The sequence below is a fragment of the Lepidochelys kempii genome, chromosome 8 (genome assembly GCF_965140285.1).
Source record: "Lepidochelys kempii isolate rLepKem1 chromosome 8, rLepKem1.hap1, whole genome shotgun sequence".
NCBI lineage: Eukaryota > Metazoa > Chordata > Testudines > Cheloniidae > Lepidochelys > Lepidochelys kempii.
Genome location: NC_136387.1, coordinates 74,467,954 through 74,481,521, shown reverse-complemented (window position 1 = coordinate 74,481,521; position 13,568 = coordinate 74,467,954). Strand labels below are relative to the sequence as shown.

General features: G+C 41.0%; 1 long non-coding RNA gene across 2 annotated transcripts in view; it reads left to right on the top strand.

The window, feature by feature from the left end:
- The window catches only part of LOC140916080 (uncharacterized), a 33,384-nt gene that overhangs the window by 3,691 nt on the left and 16,125 nt on the right, over positions 1-13,568 (top strand). Inside the window, exon 1 of one of the 2 annotated variants that reach the window (XR_012160412.1) lies at positions 6,399-7,006. The exons of the other annotated variant lie outside the window; for it this stretch is intronic. This is a non-coding gene — a long non-coding RNA (uncharacterized LOC140916080). Of the gene's footprint in view, positions 1-6,398; positions 7,007-13,568 lie in introns of those variants that run through there. 2 annotated transcript variants of the gene reach the window in all.

Below are 13,568 nucleotides of genomic sequence, written 5' to 3'. Positions count from 1 at the left end.
ATTTCTGAGTATGTCTGGATCCCACCAGATCCAGGCATGTGTTCCCTAAGTTTTCCACTCAGTACATGAGACTTTAGTCACACCATTGACTATAGGAGTAGATGCTTTTTTCCAGCATTGGAGTTTTAGTTATTTTTTTTTCTTTGTTCCCTTATGCAGGGTCAGGTAAGTAATACATGTTTGGCCATTGCAATCTTTTTTGGTTATAGTGTAAATAGAGTTGGCCAAATTCAGTCTTGGGTATATGGGTGCAATTCATATGGAATCTCTAGGCCAATTTAGCAGTAACAGCAGCAGAAGAGGTATAGCTTTTACTGCCTTGGCATTCGGTGAGAGTGCAAAACAAATGGAATGTTCTGAAGGAATGGAAAGGGAGGGGACACAGCAGGAAAAAAATCAAACAAGGTGCAACATAAAGCCATTCATCCCTCCCCCATTCCTGTTTGTTGTTTTTCCTGATGTACACAGCCTTCTGCTCTGCAATTTGTGCAAGTTATGTGTTTTGTCAGAACAATACAAGCTACACTGCTTTACTGCTTACAGCCAACATGTAACTTTCTCCACCATTTATATCAACACTGAACTTGATCCATTGAATTCAGTGTCATTTCCAAATAAAAACAAGGTTTTTGGAATAATTAGATAGGGCTCAATCCTCAGGTGCACTAGAACAGTGCCTGGCATACCCTAGGGTCATGGGCACACCAACTTCTCATACTCGTTCCTGATTCTGGAGCCAGCTTGGGGCTGGTTAGGCACCCAGCATAATTTAAAACAGGCTGTTATGCTTGTTGGAACATCCAGAATGCAGTGTGCTTTTGCCATAGGTTGAAAGAGAGTGTGGGACTATCAGCATGGAAGATTTCAGGAAGAATCTAAGCTCTCCACAGTCATCAGTAGAATTTGTACACTCATAAATATAGTAAATAAAGAGCTTAATCTAACTTATGTTTGAAGAAAATCTATGTTACCTGAGCAAATAATGCTGTTTCTAATTTGTGTTCCTACATTTTAAAACAAGAGCTATATATCCATTATTTCATTGAAGTTAATCATGTAGTGGACTTAGCTATTAAGAAAATACAGTTAGTGGAATCAGTTATGTTTGCAAAGAGATTGGAGCTCTTTACTCAAACACTGCCATCTAATTTAAATTCTGAATTTTCAAAGAAATTTGAGATACACCAGATGTTTTACAATGAAGTAGCCATCAATTAAATTACTGACATCTGTTTTAGTAAATTCAATATAGAAGGCTTCATATATTAGGCACTCGGGATATTCTAAAGTTGTTCTGTTCAGAGGAAAAGGTTTGATTGTAGTCATGAAAACGAAGACCTCATTAATGGCCAATTGTTGGCAAATCTATACAACAGCCTGCATCTGTGTTCTCATTGTTTCAAAGTCTACAAGGACTACACAGTTCAGATTTAGTCAGCCAATAAAAAAAAATGGCTTCTTTTGTGAACATATACACATATCCTTTCGAGCCTACTTCCTCCGTTAATTGGTAATTTTCCTTAGGTTCAGGATTTTCATTCAGAGATGAATTTTAAAATGCTTGATTGGTGTACAGTTTCTAGCATTATTGTTTTTCTTGTTCAAGAGTCCTCTAGATCAGGGGTTGGCAACCTCTCAGAATTGGTGTGCTGAGTCTTCATTTATTCACTCTAATTTAAGGTTTTGCATGCCAGTAATACATTTTAACGTTTTTAGAAGATATCTTTCTATAAGTCTATAATATATAACTAAACTATTGTTGTAACATAAATAAGGTTTTTAAAATGTTTAAGAAGCTTCATTTAAAATGAAATTAAAATGCAGATCTTATCAATTTAGTGTGATCCTTGCTCTTGCTTTTCCTTGCTGAGTTTTCCAATGTCTGGCACATATTTGGATACTTTAAGCTGCACACAGGCTTCTGAGTGATCAGTTGTTAACCGGCTCCGAGAGGGACAGATTTAATGTGTGAACAGGTATTTTCACACAGGTATGTGGATCCAAATGCTGAAAGCATTGCAAAAGCAATTTTTTTCAAACAGTTACACTTCACTGGCAGGGACGTCCAGCAGGTCAGAATAGAGGCCCCATGATCTCTCTCGGTAGCTTCAAGTGCACTCCACAGATCTCCAAACTTTGATGCCCACAATTCTGAGCTTTTTAACTGAATGAGCTGCATTTTGAAATCTTCAACACCCATCCACTGAAATACAGACAAATCCAAGTCGCTTTCATTGAACTTTTCAGGTTTAATTAGAAAAGAAAGCATTGGGCCAAATCGCTGAAAATCTTGAAATCTGTCAGAAAATTCTGATTCCAGTTCTTGCATGTACATTCTAATCTCAACATCAAATGCAGTGCGCTGTTCCATGTGGCGTGATAGTGATGTAAGCAGCAAATCAGGACTTAAAAATATCCCAGCACAGTGGCGCTGGAACAATTTTTAAGGTGGGGGTGCTGAGCTGTGCCCCCCTCTTGCCCCTGTCTGCACCCCTCACTACCCCAGGCTGGGGCCAATAGGCCACAGCTGGGGGTGGCTGTAGAGCCCCGGGCCAGCGGCCAGGACCCCAGGCCGGCAGCAGAGGCCCCTGGACTGGTAGCTGGGACCCAGGGCCGGCAGCGGGCTGAGCGGGGCTGGTGGCTGGAACTCCGCTGGCAGTGGAGCCTGGGGCCAGCAGCAGGCTGAGTGGAGCCAACGGACAGAATCCCAGCTGGCAGGGAGCCAGTGGCTGGTACCCCAGGCCAGCAGCGGAGCCCCCCGGACCAGTGGCCAGGACCCCAGGCCAGCAGCAGAGCCTCCCGGACCAGTGGCCAGGACCCGGGCAGTATGAGTGCCACTGAAAATCAGCTCCCGTGCCACCTTCAGCACACGTGCCACAGGTTGCCTACCCCTGCTCTAGATTATAAGCTTTGGGAAAAGGTTTTCGTCAAATATTGAAAATCTTCACACAAGTCCTTTAACCTAATGTTATTTGAGGACTGCCAAATTTCATCATGGGTACTTTGGCTAATTGTCTATGGCTGTTTCCCTATCTGAGTTAGTAATTTAATATATATCTTTATTGCTTGAAGTTAATTTTTGCATTTTTTTTTTTTTTTTTTTTACAGAAATACTTTTTTACTTAGCTTGTGTTGGATATTCATCCACTGAAAAAAAATTTATTTCAAGGTGTCAAGGTTCCTCCCCCCACTCTGAACTCTAGGGTACAGATGTGGGGACCTGCATGAAAAAACCTCCTAAACTTCTCTTTACCAGCTTAGGTCAAAACTTCCCCAAGGTACAAAATATTCCCCCCGTTGTCCTTGGACTGGCCGCTACCACCACCAAACTAATACTGGTTACTGGGGAAGAGCTGTTTGGACGCGTCTTTCCCCCCAACATACTTCCCAAAACCCTGCACCCCACTTCCTGGACAAGGTTTGGTAAAAAGCCTCACCAATTTGCCTAGGTGACTACAGACCCAGACCCTTGGATCTTAAGAACAATGAACAATCCTCCCAACACTTGCACCCCCCCTTTCCTGGGAAATGTTGGAATAAAAGCCTCACCAATTTGCATAGGTGACCACAGACCCAAACCCTTGGATCTGAGAACAATGAAAAGGCATTCAGTTTTCTTACAAGAAGACTTTTAATAAAAATAGAAGTAAATAGAAATAAAGAAATCCCCCCTGTAAAATCAGGATGGTAGATATCTTACAGGGTAATTAGATTCAAAAACATAGAGAACCCCTCTAGGCAAAACCTTAAGTTACAAAAAAGATACACAGACAGAAATAGTTATTCTATTCAGCACAATTCTTTTCTCAGCCATTTAAAGAAATCATAATCTAACACATACCTAGCTAGATTACTTACTAAAAGTTCTAAGACTCCATTCCTGGTCTATCCCCGGTAAAGACCAGCATATAGACAGACCCAGACCCTTTGTTTCTCTCCCTCCTCCCAGCTTTTGAAAGTATCTTGTCTCCTCATTGGTCATTTTGGTCAGGTGCCAGCAAGGTTACCTTTAGCTTCTTAACCCTTTACAGGTGAGAGGAGCTTTCCCCTGGCCAGGAGGGATTTCAAAGGGGTTTACCCTTCCCTTTATATTTATGACACAAGGTTGACTTGATTCTATAGTCTTAATTCTTGTTTCTTATTTGTGTATTTGCTCTTTAAGGTAAATATTCCAGCTGACATTTACATAGGGCTCCACTGCAATTTTCCAAACTGCCCTATAAGAGCAGCACCTTGTTATGGAGGTCTACTCACTACTGCTGCGCTTCCTCCTGGTTGCTCTGGGGATTAGCTGATTCCAGGTCTGACACCTCCTTCCGCTGCTTGCCACATGCCCTACCTTCTCCTTCTGACTCTCAGCAAGACAAGATGCTCTTTGTTTGTGGCTTAGCCTCCAGCCAAATCACAGGTGTTCTCCCCTTCCAGGGTATCAAAGCCCCTTCTTCCAAACAGGCTCAGGCAGTCTTCCTCTTCACTACCCAGCCAGTGCCACTTCCCCAGTGGCTGATAGGGGAACCTGGGCCCGCCTATTACTCCAGCTTCAGGAACCCTCTAATCAGCAGCTGTAGTCTGCTCCATTTTGTACCTTACTGCCTTTCCCTTAAGCCTTTCCTAATCTTCTGGCCCTCCAATTTGCCAGAAATTCCCTCCTCCCAGGGGGGTATTGTGGGCTACTTTGACTCTATAGTCCCCCAACCACACCTCCCTTCTCCCAGAGAGTGACTGCAGATTACTTAGTTCACATCATAGTTAACTTCAGTGAGGACTACTTCCTTTTCTTTATAAGCTCAGCTCATTTCTCTTCAGCTAGGCATGCTCCTTCCTTATTCAGTCAGTGGATTACTTAAACCAGCTGATCCCCCTCAACTGTGGCCTATATGGTTAATTGCCCTGCTTAGCCTACATTAACCCCTTCAGGGCAAGTGTGGGATCAACACCTCATCACATACCTCTGTTCCCTCTTGCTTTAGAGAGAAAATCTGCTGTAGATCCTCACCAGTAGCAGTCTACCACAACCACCCTACCATGCCTCTGTAGCTGTGCAGAACAACATACTGGAGGGCAGAGGGCAAAGGGAGCACAGGCTCTACCATCTTCTCACCCCCTCACCTACTTAGGGGGAGTACCTGTTTACTTGTACATGCCCAGTTTCAAGTGCGGGTGGCCACTCAGAGGTGTTGGGGGAGGTCTTATGCCCCTAAATGGCTGTGCAGTCTGGGGTACAATGTAACCCTGAGATTTTCTCCCTCTTACAGACCCAATCCTCTTTAAAAAAAATAAATAAAGATGGCTCTGGTCAAACTCTGTAAAGCAGGCTGATTTAATTGATCTAAAAGAAAACTCTGCCATGTCTGGTTCACGATTACAAAATCTTCGTCAAGTATTTGTTTGTCTTTGGCAACACACTGAGGAAAGGTTACCAGAGGTAGAACTCCACATGCACCAGATATTAAACAGCCTCCCTGCGCCCTCTGGGTAGTGCCTTAATGGTCTTCCCAGGTAATCATAGTGGATAGGCATTTTTCCCTTTCTTGCAGAGTAGTAACTCAACCTAGTACACTTTTGCAGGGCAATTCTCTTTTGCCCACTAAAAAGGCTCAGCTTCTTCATACTGAAAGCAGAATCCTAAAGCAATCCCTTACCTTTTAATCTTTGAAATATTTGTAGATGTATCATTTTCCCCTCTCCTTATATATCCATTGTTAGGCAAGAATGTTATACAAATGTATAGAAAACATAAAAAAACTATGTTAAAAGAACGTTATTTAGGTTGTAAAGTTCTGCATTCAAAAGCTAGGAAATGCCAGCTATATGGTTACCCAGGCTACCTTAATTCTGACCAATGTGCATCCATCCTGTGCACTAACTGAGGCAGGAATCCTGGTGGGAGAAAAGTATGTGAAAGTCAGCTGGGCTTTGCCCTCTCCACCCAGCATTTGCTGTTGTTGTAGTGCCCAGACTGAACTTAAATTTCATGTGTAGAGACCCCAAATCCAAAAAGGGAGAAAGAGAGAGACTATTACTGCATGACTGTTACTTCATGTATACCCCAAACTCTATTAGCCTATTGTGCTCCCACATCACTTTACAAAGTTACATATAAGTCTCAGCATAACTGTTGCTTTCTAAGGCTTGGTCTACACTACAAAGTTAGGTTGATGTAAGATGCCTTTCATTAACTTGATTGTGCATGCGTCTACATTTAAATGTGTCTCCCACCGACATAAGTACCGCATAACAGCGATGCAGTAACACCACCTCTCTAAATGGCATTGAGCCATGGATGACATAGCGAGGTCAACGCAGTGCAAATGTAGACACTGAATGACCTATATTGATCCTAACAGTCTTCCAGCAACTGTCCCACAATGCCCAACACTGACCAGACCACTCTGGTCTCAATTGTGAAATCCACTGCCTAGAGGTCACTGAGACTGGAAGCCTTTTCCTGATTGCCCAGCATGGCAAGCACACCTAGCAGGTCTCCCCTGTTGTGTGCAACCACCAACCTGATCAGGCCAGCTACATGCTCCAGATGCACGCCTGCCGGGAGTAGACAGGGGTATTGAATCTCCTGGGAATGTGGGGAGAAGAGGCTGTGCAGGCACAGCTACGAAGCAGTCATAGAAATGTCGACATCTACAAGCAGATTGCCTGGGGGATGCAAGTGAAGGGGCATGACTGGGATCAGCACCCATGCTGTGTGAAAGTGAAGGAATTAAGGCAGGCGTGCCAGAAGACCAAGGAGGCCAGCCATTAATCCAGTGCTGAGCCACAGACCTGCTGCTTTTACCACTGGTACCCTGCAGACCACTGTGGATAACCTCCAAGAAGCCCACACCACAGAACCCTGCCATGAACAGCAAGGAGGAGAAGGATGATGGGGGACATGCAACCAAGGAGGTCAAGCTATGCCGCAAGCCAGAACCTGTTTGAGGCTTGACCACAGTCCAGATGGTCCCAGCAGTCAAGCATGGGCTAGCCGGATGCAGGGAAGGAACCTTGGGTAAGTGTGTGAAAGCATTTCCCTTTAGTATTTAATGTACTGAAGGTGCCAGACTCCAGTGTAGTAGGACACAGCTTTTGACTTTTCACTAATTTATCAGTGCTAGAAGAGATCACAGTACAACAAAGAGAGGTTGTTACCTGCTTTTCATTTCCTTAGAGTTAGGCTGGAGCCTGGAATGTGGAGCAATTTGTTTATGTATCCAGGGATGTCCTTTGAATCCTCCTGAGAGATCTCAATGAAACTTTCATGGAGGTACTCCGCAATCCTCTTCCGAAAGTTTCTAAGGATGAAACAGCCTTATTTCTTCCTCTGCAGGCTCTACTGTAGTAAACAGGCTAGCAGCATACAGGCCTGAATGACTTCAGGACTCCAGCAACGGCTGTGCTCTCAGTGCCTTTGTTACCCTGAGGAATGAGGTATCATCTAAAATCACCACTGCCTGTGGGAAATAGTGTTAGTATTCAGTGCCAGTGCCCTATACTCATATTGTTTCATGCAACCGAACAATTCCCTTCTCATTTCTCCACCCCCTCACCTCTGGCAAGCCATATTCCCCATGGCTGGGACTGGAGAGCAGTGCTGTGCATAAGCGCTCCAAAACTGAAATGTCAGTAAGCATATCTTGTTTAAAACTTTAGGGGAGAGTTGCCTGATCTATTGATTGTATATTAACTATATTGATGACTTAAGAATTCCCAGTTAGCGCTCTGAGATTTGACAAGTTCTTGTCCCAAAATCAGGCCCAGTATTATTAAAATGACTGTTCAGTTGGGAACCTCAACGTGCACAGTTGCAACACTCACACCTAGGAAAAACCCTCTGTATTCTTAATACTTTTATTAACAGTTAGCAAAGTTGCAAACACTCTAACACAGCAGGGTAAAGAGAGATAATATAGAATGTGCATCTGAGCATCCATATACTCACACCATTCCTTGCAAAACAACCCGAAGTGTTAGTCATTATCTTCCTTATCATCAGACCCACCATTAGCATCAACCAGTGGTCATCATCCTGGCATCTCCCAAGAGTTACATCTCCCAGGGCACACAGACCAGGCTATAACTTTTATAATGTGTTACGCTGACGCCACTCTGCCTAATGCATATTCAAGAGAGGTTTCTCCCCTTTTCCTTATTTGTATTTCCTCACCATACTAATGTTGGGGTGCCATTCTCCCATAGATTACTAGCCCTTTTATCTCAAGCTTATTAGCATAAACATTGATTAGTTACCATAGCATCTTTGTGGTTGGACATCTGCTGATTTTCCTAACTTTATCTCAAACTGGTATAAACTAGCATTTTGTGGTTACCGGTCAGCAGTTTAGCAGCTGTCTATATTGTGATATCTTATGATCTAGGGTTCCTCTTTGATAGCTGCTTATGCTAAGGCTTTTTGGGCCTTATGCCTTGATTAGTTTAGCTCAGCTATTATCTTATAGGCCTTGAGATTGTAGGCTCATTGCATTACTACTTTAACTTATACTTATGCCTTATGTATAGGCTACAAGTCCCACAACCCCCTTGATAGGGTGATTATTAATAAACCCTATCACATAAATTTAGGGCCTTACTAGATTTGCATGAGAAGGCTAATAAATTTGTTAGGCTACGATTAACTGCCTGGGATAACTAGTTGCATAAGGGTGTTCTGGTACCTGCTATACCTTTGCAGTAACTGCAGGCCAAATGAAAACATAATTATTCCGTTCTTTGTATTGTTACCTGAGCTTGAGTGATTACCTGAGGTTGAATGGTTCTTTTGGTGCATATATAATTTGGGGTTGATTTCCCACAGGAGATATGTGGGGTAGAACTTGATACCTTTTGCTTAATCTAATTTTTTTGATTTTCTGACGCATACACCACAATACAATGAAGATAACAGGTACAGGGGATATTGCCATATGATCAATCTATATATATATGCCTTTTTGGTGAGTTTGAGATCTCGCACTTCAATTGACCATAAAAATATCTTTGATGGTTGATCACTAAACATTACTGGCCCTCTCCACCAGGAATATATTTTTTTCAACATATAAATTGACACACTATACTGACACCATTAGTCCAGGCTATAAACATAATACTGTCCCACATGCTGGTTATTAGTTTTCTCCAAATTCAGTATACTGCCATCTGGGTATGAGATCATACTGCTCCGTGTATGACACCAGTGCACCAAAGGGTGTTCTTACATTGGACTGCTGCTGTTGTCTCCAGATAGCACCAACTGACATAGAAGTCCATTTTCTCTATTTCCTCCACATGGAGGCCAAAGGGAAAGGAGTTCTGAAGCTTAACTTTTGCTGTGACTGTACTGACAATGGTAGCTCTGTGTGTTTTATCTGTAGCTGCTCTATTGTGGCCTTAAGGGGTTCTCCTTCCACACTCATGGAAAGCCTGAGCCAGGTAAGGAGGAGAAAGAAGAGGGCTCGGGATGATATGTACAGTGAGACCCTGCAAGCCAGTGCTGTACTGGGCCATGAACGGAGGGCCTGGAGGATGAATATTTCAGACTGTTTGAAGAAGGAAAGAGCAGACAGAAGAAAGGCCCAGGAGTCCCAGCAGGAAACATGGAGGGATCGTGCATCCTGTGTTTGTAACACTCTTGACAATAGTGCAGAGTTTACAGGCTCCATGCTTCTGTCAGAGATGGCAGACAAAAGTGCCATGCGGGTTTGTGGGATTTTAACTCAAAGGCATAAAAATTATAGCATAGGGATGGCATTATGGGATAGAAAAAGGTGCGTGATAGGCACTTGGTCTCTCACTCCCAGTGGTCCCTGCCCCATCATGCAAAAGACAGTGCACTCGACAATGGCAAGTTGCACACTGGGACACCTACCCATGGTGCACCTCACTGTGCATCATCACAGGTACTCCTGGTGAGTATACACAGTACTAGTTCAAGGAGCCAAGCATGCATACTCACTGTGGTGGCTCTATGCTGATGTAACTTGCATTGTACGAAAGTTTGTAGTGTAGACATGGCCTAAGTATCTCTCACTGAATATCTAGATTTCAGATTATTTTTCTCTAGTTGTATTAGTTTATATTTTTCCATGTTAAATCTCATTGTTACTTTCTGCCCATTTTTTTAACTTTCTCTAGCTCCCTTTCTTTACTATTCCTAGGGTACATCTTCCCTGGTGTTTGCCACATCTCCTAATTTAGAGTCATCTTCAAATTTAATTAATGTGGTTTTGACTTTTCTTCACTGTAATTAGTGAAGATATTGAATAAGATGGGACCTTATACAAATCCTACAATTATCCCATTAGATAACTTCCCAAAACTTAATGCCATAATGCCTATTTATTATTTGGTGGGATAAATGATAAATGTCAAGCATGTTTTTCAAAGATTTAAAAAGGCATGGGTGCACACAGCAAAAAAAACCAAAAAAACAGTTATGTTTTTTTAATGGAGGCAGAGGAAGCTATTCAATATTTTTATCAATGAACTGGAAAAAATACAAAATCATTACTGATAAGTTTGTAGATGACCCAAAGATTGGTGGGGTGGTAAATGATGTCAAGGATAGGATCATATGGTATGATGGGTGCAGTCAATCAACATGCTTCTTAATACAACCAAATGTAAGGTAAATCATATAAGAACAAAGAACACAGGCCATACTTCCAAAAGGGGGGGACTGCATCCTGGAAAGCAGTGCCTCCAAAAAGGACTTTGATAACCAGATGAACATCAGTTCCCAGGGTGATGCCGTGGAAAAAAGGCCTAACATGATCCCTTGATGTATAGACAGGGGAATATCAAGCAGGAGTGGAAAATGGGCTTGTTAGGTTTAGTGTGTGGGTGCTTGGTGGTGTTAGTGGCCTATGATATACAGGAGATCAGACTATATGATCTGGTGATCCTTCTGGCCTTAAACTCTGGGACTGTAATTATTTTTGTATATGGCATTCATGAGACCACTAATGCAATATTGCGTCCAAGGATAATGTCCACATTTTTAAAAACATGTTCCCAAATTGGAGAAGGATCAAAAAAGAGCTATAAGAAATTTTCACAGTCTGGAAAACACACTTACAGTGAGAGATTAATCTATTTAAAAAGAGATTAATCTATTTAGTTTAGCAAAGGGAAGGATAAGAGTGAACTTGTTCACAACCTGCAAAGAGAGAAGATATCAGATATTAAAGGGCTCCTTAATCTAACACATATAGGCATAACAAGGTCCAACAGTGGAAGCTGAAGTCAGCAAAGATAGAGATAAGATGTAAATTTTTAACATTGAAGATCATTAAGCATTGGGATAGATTACTACGGGATGAGGTAAATTCTTCAATATGTGGATTTGTGAAATTAAGACTAAATCTTTGTGAAATATAAATCTTTATAAAATATACACCCTAGTTCAACCACAATTTCTTGTGCTAGATGCAGAAATCACTAGGTAAAATTCTATGCCCTATTTTATGCAATAGGTAAGATTAGATTATCATAATGGACCCTTCTGGCCTTAAAATCTATGGACCAACTCCTCAACTGGTATTAATCTGCACGGCTTCATTGATTTCAGTGGAGCCACACCAATTTACACCAGCTGAGAGTCTGGTCCTATGAATCCATGAACAAGAGTGAAAGTATGTCCCAGGGCCTTGCAAAATACACCCTTTATAACACTTGCACTAATGATTGAAAATAAAATAATCTTACTCCACTTTTGTCTTCATCTATTAGTCTTCCATCATGCACAGACCTTTATGTTAGGAATGTAAGAGTTTTGCAATGAGTTATCTAAGGTTTCTTATCAACATCCTGCATAAGCAATAAAGATCAGTGAGCATGCTTAGGAAATAACTCATCCCCTTCATGGAATATCTAACCTCAAAATTTAAAAGCTTTTGTGTGTTAGAGCAATGTAATCATCTGTTGGTTTTTAATATTTTCTTAAAACCTGATAAATCTGAGGTTACTTGTATATCACGTTAACTTTTCTCTGAAAAATCCCACATTCTGCAGGACATGTCAATGTTCTAGTTAAATTCCCAATCAGATACTGATATTTACAATCTGTCTACTTATATTTTCATTGTGGTTTCAACTTGATATGATATTCGTCACTTCTTTCAAAAGTAATAGATAAGTATATTTCTGGCACAGAATAGCTACTGTGTTTCTTCCCCAGAGGTAGCTGGATTTCAATTATAGATTAATTAATTCCTGTACACACTTTCTGTAAAGCACTTTGGGATCTTTTGCATAAAAGATGCCATAAAGTATTAATAGAGTAACTGCAATTTTCTGAATATCTGAATGCAAAGTCACACTCAACACTTCTCTTACAACAACACCATAAAAAATAAACAAGATAGACAGAAAAGGACAGAATGTGCGGGGGGGAGTCTTGTGATGTGTTTTCCTCTATATATTATATATATTTTTGCACAACATGTACCTTTGATGCATCTATACACTAGTAATATTGAGACATTAACTTCTTAGTATTTCAGCTTCTAATTGTTCTTTATTGAACTGAATAACATCAGGTAATTTGGGGTCAGAAGTACCTTAGAAATTGCTAATCTATACTATGGTATTATAATATAAAATATTACTGTACTTAGAGATTTTATTTTGATAAGGTTATGTATCCTCACTGTGGTAGAGTCATAGGCTACTGTTTTATAGTGGTTTGGCCAAAGCAATTATAGTTATGCTGTGAGTAGTAAATTAGATTTAGAGGGTTTTTTATATTTATTTTTGTCTAAGTGGTGTATCCAAATTAGATGATATGATATTTGATGGTTTGTTTTAATAGAGACCAGCTCAGAATCATTCCTGCGATTTAAGAGAAACAAAGTCATTACTAGGCTAGGTTTCAGAGTAACAGCCGTGTTAGTCTGTCTTTGCAAAAAGAAAAGGAGTACTTGTGGCACCTTAGAGACTAACCAATTTATTTGAGCATGAGCTTTCGTGAGCTACAGCTCACTTCATCGATGAAATGAGCTGTAGCTCACGAAAGCTCATGCTCAAATAAATTGGTTAGTCTCTAAGGTGCCACAAGTACTCCTTTTCTTTAGGCTAGGTTTGTTTGTACCCTGCGATTTTGTTTTGCACCTTACATTTTAAATCTAACCTAGTCGTCTGAAAAATAACTATAATGAAATTAGTGTACATGTAAAAAGGACACACAGACAGCCCAGCTAAATGAAAGCTTTTATTCACTTAAATTTAATAAATGAATCTCTGAAAGAAAAGCAATGTAGGCATGAAAATCTGAGTTAATAGATGGGCTGCTAATTTATCTTTTATATAGACAGACAAACTCTACTGTATCTATTGTTATGACCAGAGTTGCTACTGTCTTGAAGGTTATAAGTCATCATTATATAAGCATTCAGGACCAAACTCACCAGACACAGAAAGAATTAAAGTTACCCAATGCAGTACAATGCCCAGACAACGGTTGAGGGGATTGTATGAGTTCAAGCGCTCTCCTTTGTCTGAATGGGCAGTCAAACCTTTTCTAAAGTTCCTTTGTTTTGCAGAGCAGCTCTATTATTATCTATTATTAATGCAGG